This window comes from Ricinus communis, chromosome 3 (assembly GCF_019578655.1).
Source record: "Ricinus communis isolate WT05 ecotype wild-type chromosome 3, ASM1957865v1, whole genome shotgun sequence".
NCBI classification, from domain to species: Eukaryota; Viridiplantae; Streptophyta; class Magnoliopsida; order Malpighiales; family Euphorbiaceae; genus Ricinus; species Ricinus communis.
This window is the reverse complement of record NC_063258.1, coordinates 10,493,902-10,505,023: the sequence shown is the minus strand read 5'-3', so window position 1 is coordinate 10,505,023 and position 11,122 is coordinate 10,493,902. Positions and strand designations below refer to the sequence as shown.

The window sequence follows — 11,122 nt, the reverse complement described above, 5'->3', positions numbered from 1 at the left end:
TATAAGACACTGGAATAGTTCTAGGCTCACCCTTTCCTAAGAATACGACCTTGATACTCGCCATTAGTGCTAGTCTGCATCGATAAGTTCACTACCTTAGATTGTAGCTGCATCAATAGCTTATCAAGTTTTTGGCGCCGTTACCGGAGAACCCTTTGTGTGAACTAGATTGAATTTGTGTTTGTGTTACTCTAGCCATTTTTGTTTTCTGTCTTTTGATTCTTTATTCTTTTATTCATTTTTGTGTTCTTTAGTTGCTACCTCTTAATCTCAGGTAGTTTATGACCAGGAGCTCTAATTCTACTCCTGTAGACCCTCTTGTTGAACTGGAGCGATCCCTCCGTCTTTTCAGGAAGCATATGCAAGAAGAAGAGGAGGCACGGATAGAGATTGAAGCCCTTATGAGTAGACCAGCAGAGATGGGAGATAATAACAACAACTAGGCTACGAATGAAAGTTGGACAATGTACAAGTTTGCTAGACCTTCTCTTGCAGGGACACAAACGAGTATATTGCGACCACCTCTAGTAGCCAATAACTTCGAGATAAAGCCGAACGTGATACAAATGGTCCAGTATAGTGTACAATTTGGGAGACTGCCAAGCGAGGACCCAAACGCTCACACCGCCAATTTCTTGGAGATCTGTGATACCTTCAAGATAAATGGAACGATTGATGATGCCATTCGGTTGAGGCTGTTTCCATTTTCTTTGAGGAACCGAGCGAAGAGATGGTTGCAGTCACTCCCAGCCAACACTATTACAACATGGAGTTCTTTGGCTGAGAAGTTATTTTATAAGTACTTTCCTCCTACTAAAACCGCTAGATTGAGAAATGACATATCTTTTTTTGTGCAGTTCAATGACGAGAACATGTATGATGCCTGGAAGAGGTACAAGGACTTTCTTCAATGTTTCTCGCACCATGGATTACCAGTATGGATGCAGGTTCGAACTTTCTATAGTGGTTTGAACCTTGCTGCTAGGGAAATGGTAGATGCTACAGCAGGTGAGGCCTTGAACAGTAAGACGCCGGAGCAGGCGTAAAATCTGATAGAGGAGATGGCCATGAACAACTATCAGTGGCAATCCTTTAGGAGTTGGCTAGTTAAGCAGGGAGTGGTTAACCAGTTAGATTCTATAGTAGCCTTGGTAGCTTAGGTGGAGCTCTTAGCCAAGAAAATAGACCAGCTCTAGATGCCAGTTCATGGAGCACAGATTGGATGTGAGTTCTACGGTGGCCCACACTATGGTGCAAACTGTAATGTGAAAGGTATGTTTGCTTCACCTTCCACTTCTTCTCCTTCTCCAACCTATATTGTTTCTGCTGACCTTGAACAGGTACACTTTATGGGTAATACACCTAGAGAGCATAACAATTCGAAAAATGATATTAATATTTAATCAACTAAATTTCTTTCATAGCATTTGTCCAAGCATTAGATTGGTGCTCACGATTTTTATTTCTGATGTGCGTGGAATACACACATCTAAATGGGGTTTTTAAGGCAGAATTTATGTACATTTGGATATGAATTGGTCCCAACACTCACCCTATGCGTTTGTTTGTGTGCTTTAGGTCCAAAAGAAGTGAAAGAGTGAAAAAGGGAAGAATTAGACGTCAAAGTTGCCGAAATAAGTCGTGTTCGCCCATCCCTAATCTAAACAGGGCCGTGTTGATTTTAACACTGGTCGTGTTCCCAACACGGGCACCAAAATGGGCCGTCTTGGGTGCATTCGACAGCAAAGAAAAAGAAGTGTTAAGGAGCACGACCATAGAGAGTAACACGGGCATTAGCACGGGGCCGTGTTCCAAACACGCCCATCAATACCAACCAGTGTTCCCAACACGGGCATTAACACAGCCATGTTCGCGGTGACAAGACGAATTAATTAAAAGAAAGAGCAAGAGGAAAGAAAGAAAGGACGAGGGGAGAACGTCCCAAACCCTAATTTTTCTCTCTCTAAGGGTTTTTTGAGCTGGAACCAAGGAAAAAGGAAACTTGGACAAAGGTTTAAATCGGATTCCCTTCAAAGATTAATGATTGGGCGAGGTTCGTTGATTTGCTTCAATTTGAGCAAGAGGAACAAGAATCAATTCAAGATTGGGCAAGAGGAATTGGAGCTGTTTACTCTCATCCAACGGTGTATTCGGGTTTCTTTACCTTACTCATTTTTGTAATTGAATTCTTACGGGTTTTAATAATGAACATGATTAGCTAGATTGATTAAATCCATTGGGATTTCTTTACTATGTTGGCTTAATGTTATATTGTTGGATTGTTTGAGTTAGTTTTGTATTTTTCTTGCTTTTAGTATTAATAAGATAATGCATTATTCATGAGACATTGTGAATTGTGGTGTTTAGATTGCTTTATGTGATTGAAAAGTCCATTTGGCAATTGGAATTTTGAATAGCAAGAACTGGTTAATAATCACTTAGAGATAAAGATAATTAACTAGCCGGATTAAGAATTAACAAAGCTTAATAGAGGCGGATTAAAGCTTAATGCTATTTTAAGAATCAATTGTTAGGAAGAGATTCCAACTTTAGGTTATTAGGTTTAGGAATTCAGTTATCTCGAGAGAGAAACCGAATTCAATTAAGAATTTGTCCATGGGTAGCATAATTGGAATCATCAATCCTTTATCTTTTATTTGATTGCCAACTAGTTTAGGTTCCCTTTGGGTTTGCTTTCTTATCTTGGTTGTTTCATTTATCCATTTACTCTTGCATCTCCCTTAGAACTTAGCTTATAACTATTAGTTAGTTTAGAAATTATTCATCATTCATTTTAGAGTACGCGCGTGGCAGCACTCAAAGAGGAGCGACTTGCCCCATGAGCGCCTGGTACACAAGATGTTCCACCCTCTTCTTCTGATATTCCAGAGTCTTCCTCCAGACCGTCTACTTCAACTCTTTTTGGGTCTTCTTCAGCTATTTTAGGAGTCTCCCTTATTGAGTTTAGAGAGCTGCAGCTTAGAGTGCAGAGGAGCAGCAACAACACTTCATTCGACAAATGGCTTTCCAGCAGGACCTTTTACGGCGTCAGGCTGAGTTTCAGAGCCAGATGATGGCTCAGTTTGAGTGGCAGAGGGCTATGCTTCAGGCCCTGATTGAGTAGGGAGGTAGGTTAGAGGCTTCTATGGCCAATGACATGTTTGATGATATTTTTGCTACAGACTTTGCCCCTGCCTATCCACAGAGCCGGGTTCCAGCGCAGAGCCATTTTGACATCCTTCTAGTGGATGATCCAGCTAACCCTCCCTCTCCGACTGAGCACCCTTCAACACAGCAGCCTGATGAGCCTTCTATTGATGCTGCTCCTGCTGATCCACCAGCTCCTGCATGCGACACTACTTTCGACCCTCAAAGAGCAGCCACTCCTCCACCGCAGACCAACCAACGCCCTGATATACCTGATGATGCACCTCTTTTCACTCTGGAGCTATAGTTAGGGCAGTATTAGTTCTTTTTCCTTTTGCATTTCTTATATTTTGTACACTGAGGACAATATGTCCTTCAAGTGTGGGGTGGTGATATTTATATACACTTGTTTTCGTGTTTTTATTGTTTTGTATATGAAATTCATATCCTTTTCTAGTGTATATATCGCATTTCATTTATCCCATCTCAGTTATTTGTTTATTCTTTATGCAATTTTTTGTAAAATTTTGAAAATTTTTCACTTTGTTTCGATGCTCTTACTGTTGACTTGCTTTTGAAATCCTGTTTATGCCCATGTGATCAGGTAAAACCGATAGTGTTGAGTCTTGCGAAAGAATGTAAGTTATTTAGTTTGAGTTTTGCACTAAGTTGCTTTGGTTTATTTAATTCTGTTTTGATGATTTTTGTTTGGAACCTACTCAAAAAGCACACTTGTGAGAAATTGAGCCTCAATTGTAAGCATACTCTTTACATGCTTTAATCTATTTATTTTTTATAGTGCCAATTACTATTTTTACTTTTAGAACTTGCTCGATAATGCTTATGAGGGCCACAAGGAGAGTTTAACACTTTGATATGATAGAGGCAATTAGGTTTTTCATTCTAGCCAAATAGCCTTCATTCGTTTATTGATTCTGTAGATAACCCCCCTCTTTTACCATCTTTTTTATCATATTTCATTACCACTTAGTTTTATTCTGCTTTGGGTTATGATTTTGCATATGAGTTGTTTTTATTGGGAATTTGTCTTGAGAATAGCGTTGGAATCTTGTAGCAGCTTCCTTCAATCCAAAAGAAATTCACTTTATTATGTGAATGTTCTTCCCTTATTCAAAAAAAAAAGAAACAGAAAAAATAATAAGAAGAATAAGAGGAAAGGGTGATGAAAAGAAAGAAAGTAAGTGAGCTAATTGTTTAATTGCTTTTCGGAGTTTACATTTTGACTTGATTCCTATTTCCCACCTTGGACTACTGTCCATTGTTTACCCCTTGTGATTATTATGGCTTGTGTGCAAGTCATTTATCACATTGCAGAACACCATAGGTTCAACTCTTACCAAATTTACCTACCCATACCTAATCCCCATTACAACCCTTATAAAGACCTCTTGACATGGTTGTTGACTCCTCATAAGTGGTACGAGTAGGATTTAAGAGCAAGCATATAGTAAGTAAGGCAGTATTTGATGCATTGAGCGATCTGACACTATCCTTTAAACACTTTGAGTGACTTAGAGTGAATCTTGTGAGGAGTTGGTTCTGAATAATTTTGTTCAGATAGTATTTTGTGAATCAATAGCATCTTGGTTGTGATGATTGAATTGATTGCTTCATTTCTTTTTGCTTGACTTATGCTTGTTAAGGATATGTGCATGAGCTCTTTAGTTTGTCTGTCAGTTTAAGTGTTGTTCCTTAATGGTTTATTTTCCTTATTTTACTTTTGATTGCTTGATGTGCGTAAAATACACACATTTAAATGGGATTTTTAAGATTAATTTTATAGACATTTAGATATGAATTCGTCCCAACAATCACCCTATGCGTCTGTTTGTATACATTAGGTTCAAAAGAAGTTAAAGAATGATAAAGGGAAGAATTGGAGCATAATTGGACATCAAAGCTGCCGAAATAAGCTAAGTACGAGCACGAGGAAGCTGAACATGGCCGTGTTGATTTCAACACTGGCCGTGTTGAGTGCATGAAACATCAAAGAAGAAGAAGTTTTTAGGGAGCACGGCCACAGAGAGTAACACGGGCATAAACACCAGTCCGTGTTGGGAACACCGAAATCAACACGAACGTGTTGGAGGCGATAGGGGGAATTAATTAAAAGAACAAAGAGAGGAAAGAAAGGAGAAGAGCGGGTAGCTATTAGTTAGGTTATTAGGTTTACAAATTCAGTTATCTCAAGAGAGAAACTAAATTCAGTTAAGAATTCGTCCACGGGTAGCAGAATTAGACTCATCAATCCTTTATCTTTTGTTTGATTGCCAACTGGTTTAGGTTCCCTTTGGGTTTGCTTTCTTGTCTTGGTTATTTCATTTATCCATTCATTCCTGCATCTCCCTTAGAACTTAGCTTGTAGCTATTAGTTAGTTTACAAATTATTCATCATTCATTTTAGGTTAATATAACAAAGAACAAAGGAGTAACTATGGGCTTTCACTTTCCCAAGGAATACGACCTTGATACTCGCCATTAGTGCTAGACTGCCTCGATAGGTACACTGCCTTAGATTATAGCTAACACAAGTAGCAAACATCATTGCTTGAGGACAAGCAATGAGCTAAGTGTGGGGCTATTTGATGTGCGTGGAATACACACATCTAAATGGGGCTTTTAAGGGAAAATTTATGTACATTTGGATGTGAATTGGTTCCGACACTCACCCTATGCATTTGTTTGTGTGCTTTAGGTCCAAATGAAGTGAAAGAGTGAAAAAGGAAAGAATTAGAGCAGAATTGGACGTCAAAGTTGCCGAAAGAAGTCGAGTTCGCGCATCCCTAATCTGAACAGGGCCATGTTGGTTTTAACACTAGCCGTGTTCCCAACACGGGCACCAACACGGCCGTGTTGAGTGCATGAAACATCAGAGAAGAAGTAGTTTCTAAGGAGCACGGCCATTGAGAGTAACATGGGCATAAACACCAGTCCGTGTTGGGAACACGGGAATCAACACGGACGTATTGGAGGCGATAGGGGGAATTAATTAAAAGAACGAATAGAGGAAAGAAAGGAGAAGAGCGGGGGAGAACATCCCAAACCCTAATATTTCTCTCTCTATGGGTTTTCTGAGCTGGAACCAAGGGACAAGGAGACTTGAATCAAGGTTTCAATCGGATTCCCTCCAAAGATTGAAGATTGGGCGAGGTTCATTGATTGGTTTTCAAATCGTGCAAGAGGAACAAGAATCGATTCAATTCGAGCAAGAGGAATTGGGGCTGTTTAGTCTCATCCAAGGGTGTAATCGGGTTTTCTCTACCTTTACTCATTGTTGTAGTTGAATTCTTGTGGATTTTGACGATGAACATGATTAGCTAGATTGATTAAATCCATTGGGATTTCTTTACTATGTTGGCTTAGTATTATATTGTTGGATTGTTTGGGTTAGTTTTGTATTCTTCTTGTTTTCAGTATTAATAAGATAATGCATTATTCATGAGACGTTGTGAATTCTGTGTATAGATTGCATTGTGTGATTGAGAAGTCCATTTGGTAATTGGAATTTTGAATAATAAGAACTGGTTAATAATTGCTTAGAGATAAGGATAATTAACTCGCCGGATTAAGAATTAACAAAGCTTAATAGAGGCAGATTAAAGCTTAATGCTAATTTAAGAATCAATCGTTAGGAAGAGAATCCAACTTTAGGTTATTAGATTTAGGAATTCGGTTATCTCGAGAGAGAAACCAAATTCGGTTAAGAATTCATCCACGGGGTAGCATAATTAGACTCACCAATCCTTTATCTTTTGTTTGATTGCCAACTAGTTTAGGTTCCCTTTGGGTTTACTTTCTTGTCTTGGTTATTTTAGTTATCAATTACTCTTGCATCTCACTTAGAACTTAGCATGTAGCTACTATTAGTTTAGAAATTATTCATCACTCATTTTAGGTTAATATAACAAAGAACAAAGGAGTAACTATGGGCTTTCACTTTCCCAAGGAATACGACCTTGATACTCGCCATTAGTGCTAGACTGCCTCGATAGGTACACTGCCTTAAATTATAGCTAACACAAGTAGCAAACATCATTGCTTGAGGACAAGCAATGAGCTAAGTGTAGGGCTATTTGATGTGCGTGGAATACACACATCTAAATGGGGCTTTTAAGGCAGAATTTATGTACATTTGGATATGAATTGGTCCCAACACTCACCCTATGCATTTGTTTGTGTGCTTTAGGTCCAAAAGAAGTGAAAGAGTGAAAAAGGAAAGAATTGGAGCAGAATTGGACATCAAAGTTGCCGAAACAAGTCGAGTTCATGCATCCCTAATCTGAACAGGGCCGTATTGGTTTTAACACTGGGATGTTCTCCCCCGCTCTCTTCCTTCTTTTAACTAATTCCCCTGTCGCCGCCAACACGACCGTGTTCCTAGCAATGTTCCCAACACGAGCTGGTGTTCCTGGTCGTGTTACTCTCTATGGCCGTGCTCCCTAAGAACTTATTTTTCTTTGATGTTTGATGACACCCAACACATCCGTGTTGGTGCCCGTGTTGGGAACATGGTCAGTGTTGAAACCAGCACGGTCGTGTTGGGCTTCCTCATGCTCGTACTTAGCTTGTTTCGGCAGCTTCGGTGTCCAATTATGCTCAAATTCTTCCCTTTATCGTACTTAGCTTGTTTCGTAATTATTGTGCTTTTATTCCAAGATCACCCGTATTTTGTGTTCTTTTGCATTTCAGGAGAATTTATAGGACCATCATCAGTATTTGAGCCATTATAGATCAATACATGCAAAAATAAACGGGAATTCATCAAGATCGGACAAAAGGTCGCAGTGCATACATTGAGCACATCCTAGGTTAACACCGTGATGATCACCATGGTTGGGCTCTAGCCGTGACCAACCATGAGCTTTTGGTCTTCAAAAGATGGCACTTAGGGCATGGTTTCGGTAGCCACCACGGCCTCCAGCACGGCCCGTGGTGGCTCAGCACTGGCGAAGCCATGGCCATGAGGAAACTCGAATTAGTGAGATCTGAATGTTCAGCACGGCCTAGACTCCAGCCATGTTGACCAGCACGGCCGTGCTGAAACAAATATATAAGGAAAACTAATTTCTTAGGGTTAGAAAAGTAAGGAGTGAGAGAGAGCCCTGGCGGCTGGTTCGGTTTTTGCATAGTGCAGAGTTCGGGAGAGAGTTCCAGAGAGGAAGAATCCTAGAATCGCAAGGTTCCGATTGTAAAATAGTAGTGGAGCAATTCAAGAGGCAATTTGAGAGATTAATCGTAGTGCAGATCCAGATTTGGAGCTGTTCATCCAATTCGAGAGAAAGGGGTGTACATGTTTCATTTTCATTATTCTTCCATTGTAATTGATTTCCTAGATTGTTTTAAACATGAACATGTTTAGCTAGATTGATTAAATCCATTGGGATTCCTTTACTATGTTTGCTTAATATTATATTGTTGGATTGTTTGAGTTAGTTGTGTATTCTTCTTGTGTTAAGTATTAATAAGATAATGCATTATTCATGAGACGTTGTGAATTGTGGTGTTTAGATTGCTTTATGTGATTAAGAAGTCCATTTGGCAATTAGAATTTTGAATAGGAAGAACTGGTTAATAATCACTTAGAGATAAGGATAATTAACTAGCCGGATTAAGAACTAACAAAGCTTAATAGAGGCAGATTAAGGCTTAATGCTAATTTAAGAATCAATTGTTAGGAAGAGATTCCAACTTTAGGTTATTAGGTTTACGAATTCAGTTATCTCAAGAGAGAAACTAAATTCAGTTAAGAATTCGTCCACGGGTAGCAGAATTAGACTCATCAATCCTTTATCTTTTGTTTGATTGCCAACTGGTTTAGGTTCCCTTTGGGTTTGCTTTCTTGTCTTGGTTATTTCATTTATCCATTCATTCCTGCATCTCCCTTAGAACTTAGCTTGTAGCTATTAGTTAGTTTACAAATTATTCATCATTCATTTTAGGTTAATATAACAAAGAACAAAGAAGTAACTTTGGGCTTTCACTCTCCTGAGGAATACGACCTTGATACTCACCATGAGTGCTAGACTGCATCGATAGGTTCACTGCCTTAGATTGTAGCAGCATAAAATAGCCTATCAAGTTTTTGGCGCCGTTGCTGGGGAATGTTTGAAAACTAGAGTGAAATTTGCTATTAGTTAATTTAGCCATTTATTTATTTATTTATATTTTGTTTGTACATATTTATTTAGTTAAGTTTATGATTCAGGTAGTGGATGATAAGGAGCTTCAATGCTAAAGTCTTTGTATGACACGTTGGAAAATGGGATCAAGAACCAAGAGAGTGCTAAGAATTGGGATACCCATGCATCTTTAGATGCTCGAGTGGAATCATTTTGCAGCCTGAATTATACGGGAAGTTGGCAAAATGACTCATATGGAAGCACCTACAATCAAGAGTGGAGCACTCATTCACCCTTTGGATGGAGCTTAGATGGCCAAGAACCACCAGGGATCTCAAAGAACTACATCAAAGAAATTTAATCTTGCACCTTCAACTCAAGATGAAGAGTTAGTATTAGAGGAGCTGATGATGAGGTTCTTTACAAGTCTTGAGGATAGATTCCAACAAACAGAGAGGGTACTTCAAGGTGAACAAGCCTCGATTGAGAACATAGAGCATCAAGTAGGCTTGATCTTCAAGTTACTAGCGGCAGAACAATGGGAAACTCCATCAAACGCTACAGGAATACGAGGAACATTTGAGCGCCGTCACTTTGCGTTCAGGTGAGAATTTTTCTGGTTTATCTACTATGTTTGACGATGATGCTTCTGTCCAGGATGATTTCTTGAACATGGAGATGGAACCAGAAAAGGAAGAGGGGAACATGATTTCTCTGAAAGACTATCAACAGAAATGTACAGTTGATGATGCTGGGTTGCAGTTACATGAATTTTTGGTGGATTTTCCACAAGTCCCTTCGATGATGGAAGATGAGCACAAGTTATCCAACGAAAAATTATTGGAGGACCTCGAGTTTCTTCTAGCAAGTGAACCAAGACAAGGACTAGAGAAAACCATTGACATTCCTGAAGATATTGCCCAACTGTCGATCCTTCCAATTGGTGAAACTTTAGCTTTCAAATTGGAAGAGCCCCTATACGTGCAATTATACGAGGAGCGAGTTTTGCCCATTATACTGGCAGCTTGCTTGACAGTCGGGAAGAGGAAATTGACAATTATCCCTGTAAACGAATACTTGAAGCCATTTGCTTGGAAGAAGGATAGATGGTCGTCGATCACGCCCGTTTGCTTTTCACCATGAGTCCAGCTAAGAAGACTCATCACATAAAAAAGAAGTGCTTTTGGGAGGCACCCCAAATTCTATTTTTCATTTTTAATAATTTACCCTTTCATTTTGAAACATTTTATTGGTTTTAAGTTTTCATATTTTTTTTAATCATTATTGTCAGTTCGATTATTTCTTTATTTTATTGTTTTCAGATTCTACCGAGGAGGCACTGAATTTCCACTACATCAGCCTCGATAGATGATCAGGGCAGTCCCCTAGATCTTTTTATTTTTTTGCATTTATTTACTTTATTTTTCATACATGTCATGCACTTGTATTGTATTACCTTTATTCTCTTAGTTGAGCATTCCATGCGGGATATCCATTACATTTTACACTGAGGACAATGTGTTCTTCAAGTATGGTGTGGTTGTGGGTAAACCTTATAATCCTACTCTCTCATATGGTTTTTAGATATATCTGAAATTGCTATCACTAGGTGTTGTGTATTGTTAGGATGTTAGGACATTGTGTCTTTATGCACTTAAGTATGCTATTTTTTAGCTGATTGATGACTTGATTTATAGAATTGTATTTACTTTTTGTTGTTGTTCATTTTCCTTGGAAAATAATTGATGGTGTTTTACACATTAACCCTACCGGGTTAAACCAGTGTTATTTAATTGTTTTTCGAATTGTCGAATTTTAACTTAGAATGTTGATAA

At 38.8% G+C, this 11,122-nt stretch overlaps 1 non-coding gene across 1 annotated transcript; it reads right to left on the bottom strand.

Annotated features, from left to right (window-relative positions):
• Positions 1-824: 824 nt before the first annotated feature.
• Positions 825-931, bottom strand: LOC112534957. The gene has a single exon (XR_003079169.2). It is a non-coding gene; the product is annotated as a small nucleolar RNA R71 (small nucleolar RNA).
• Between the last annotated feature and the right edge of the window lie 10,191 nt (positions 932-11,122).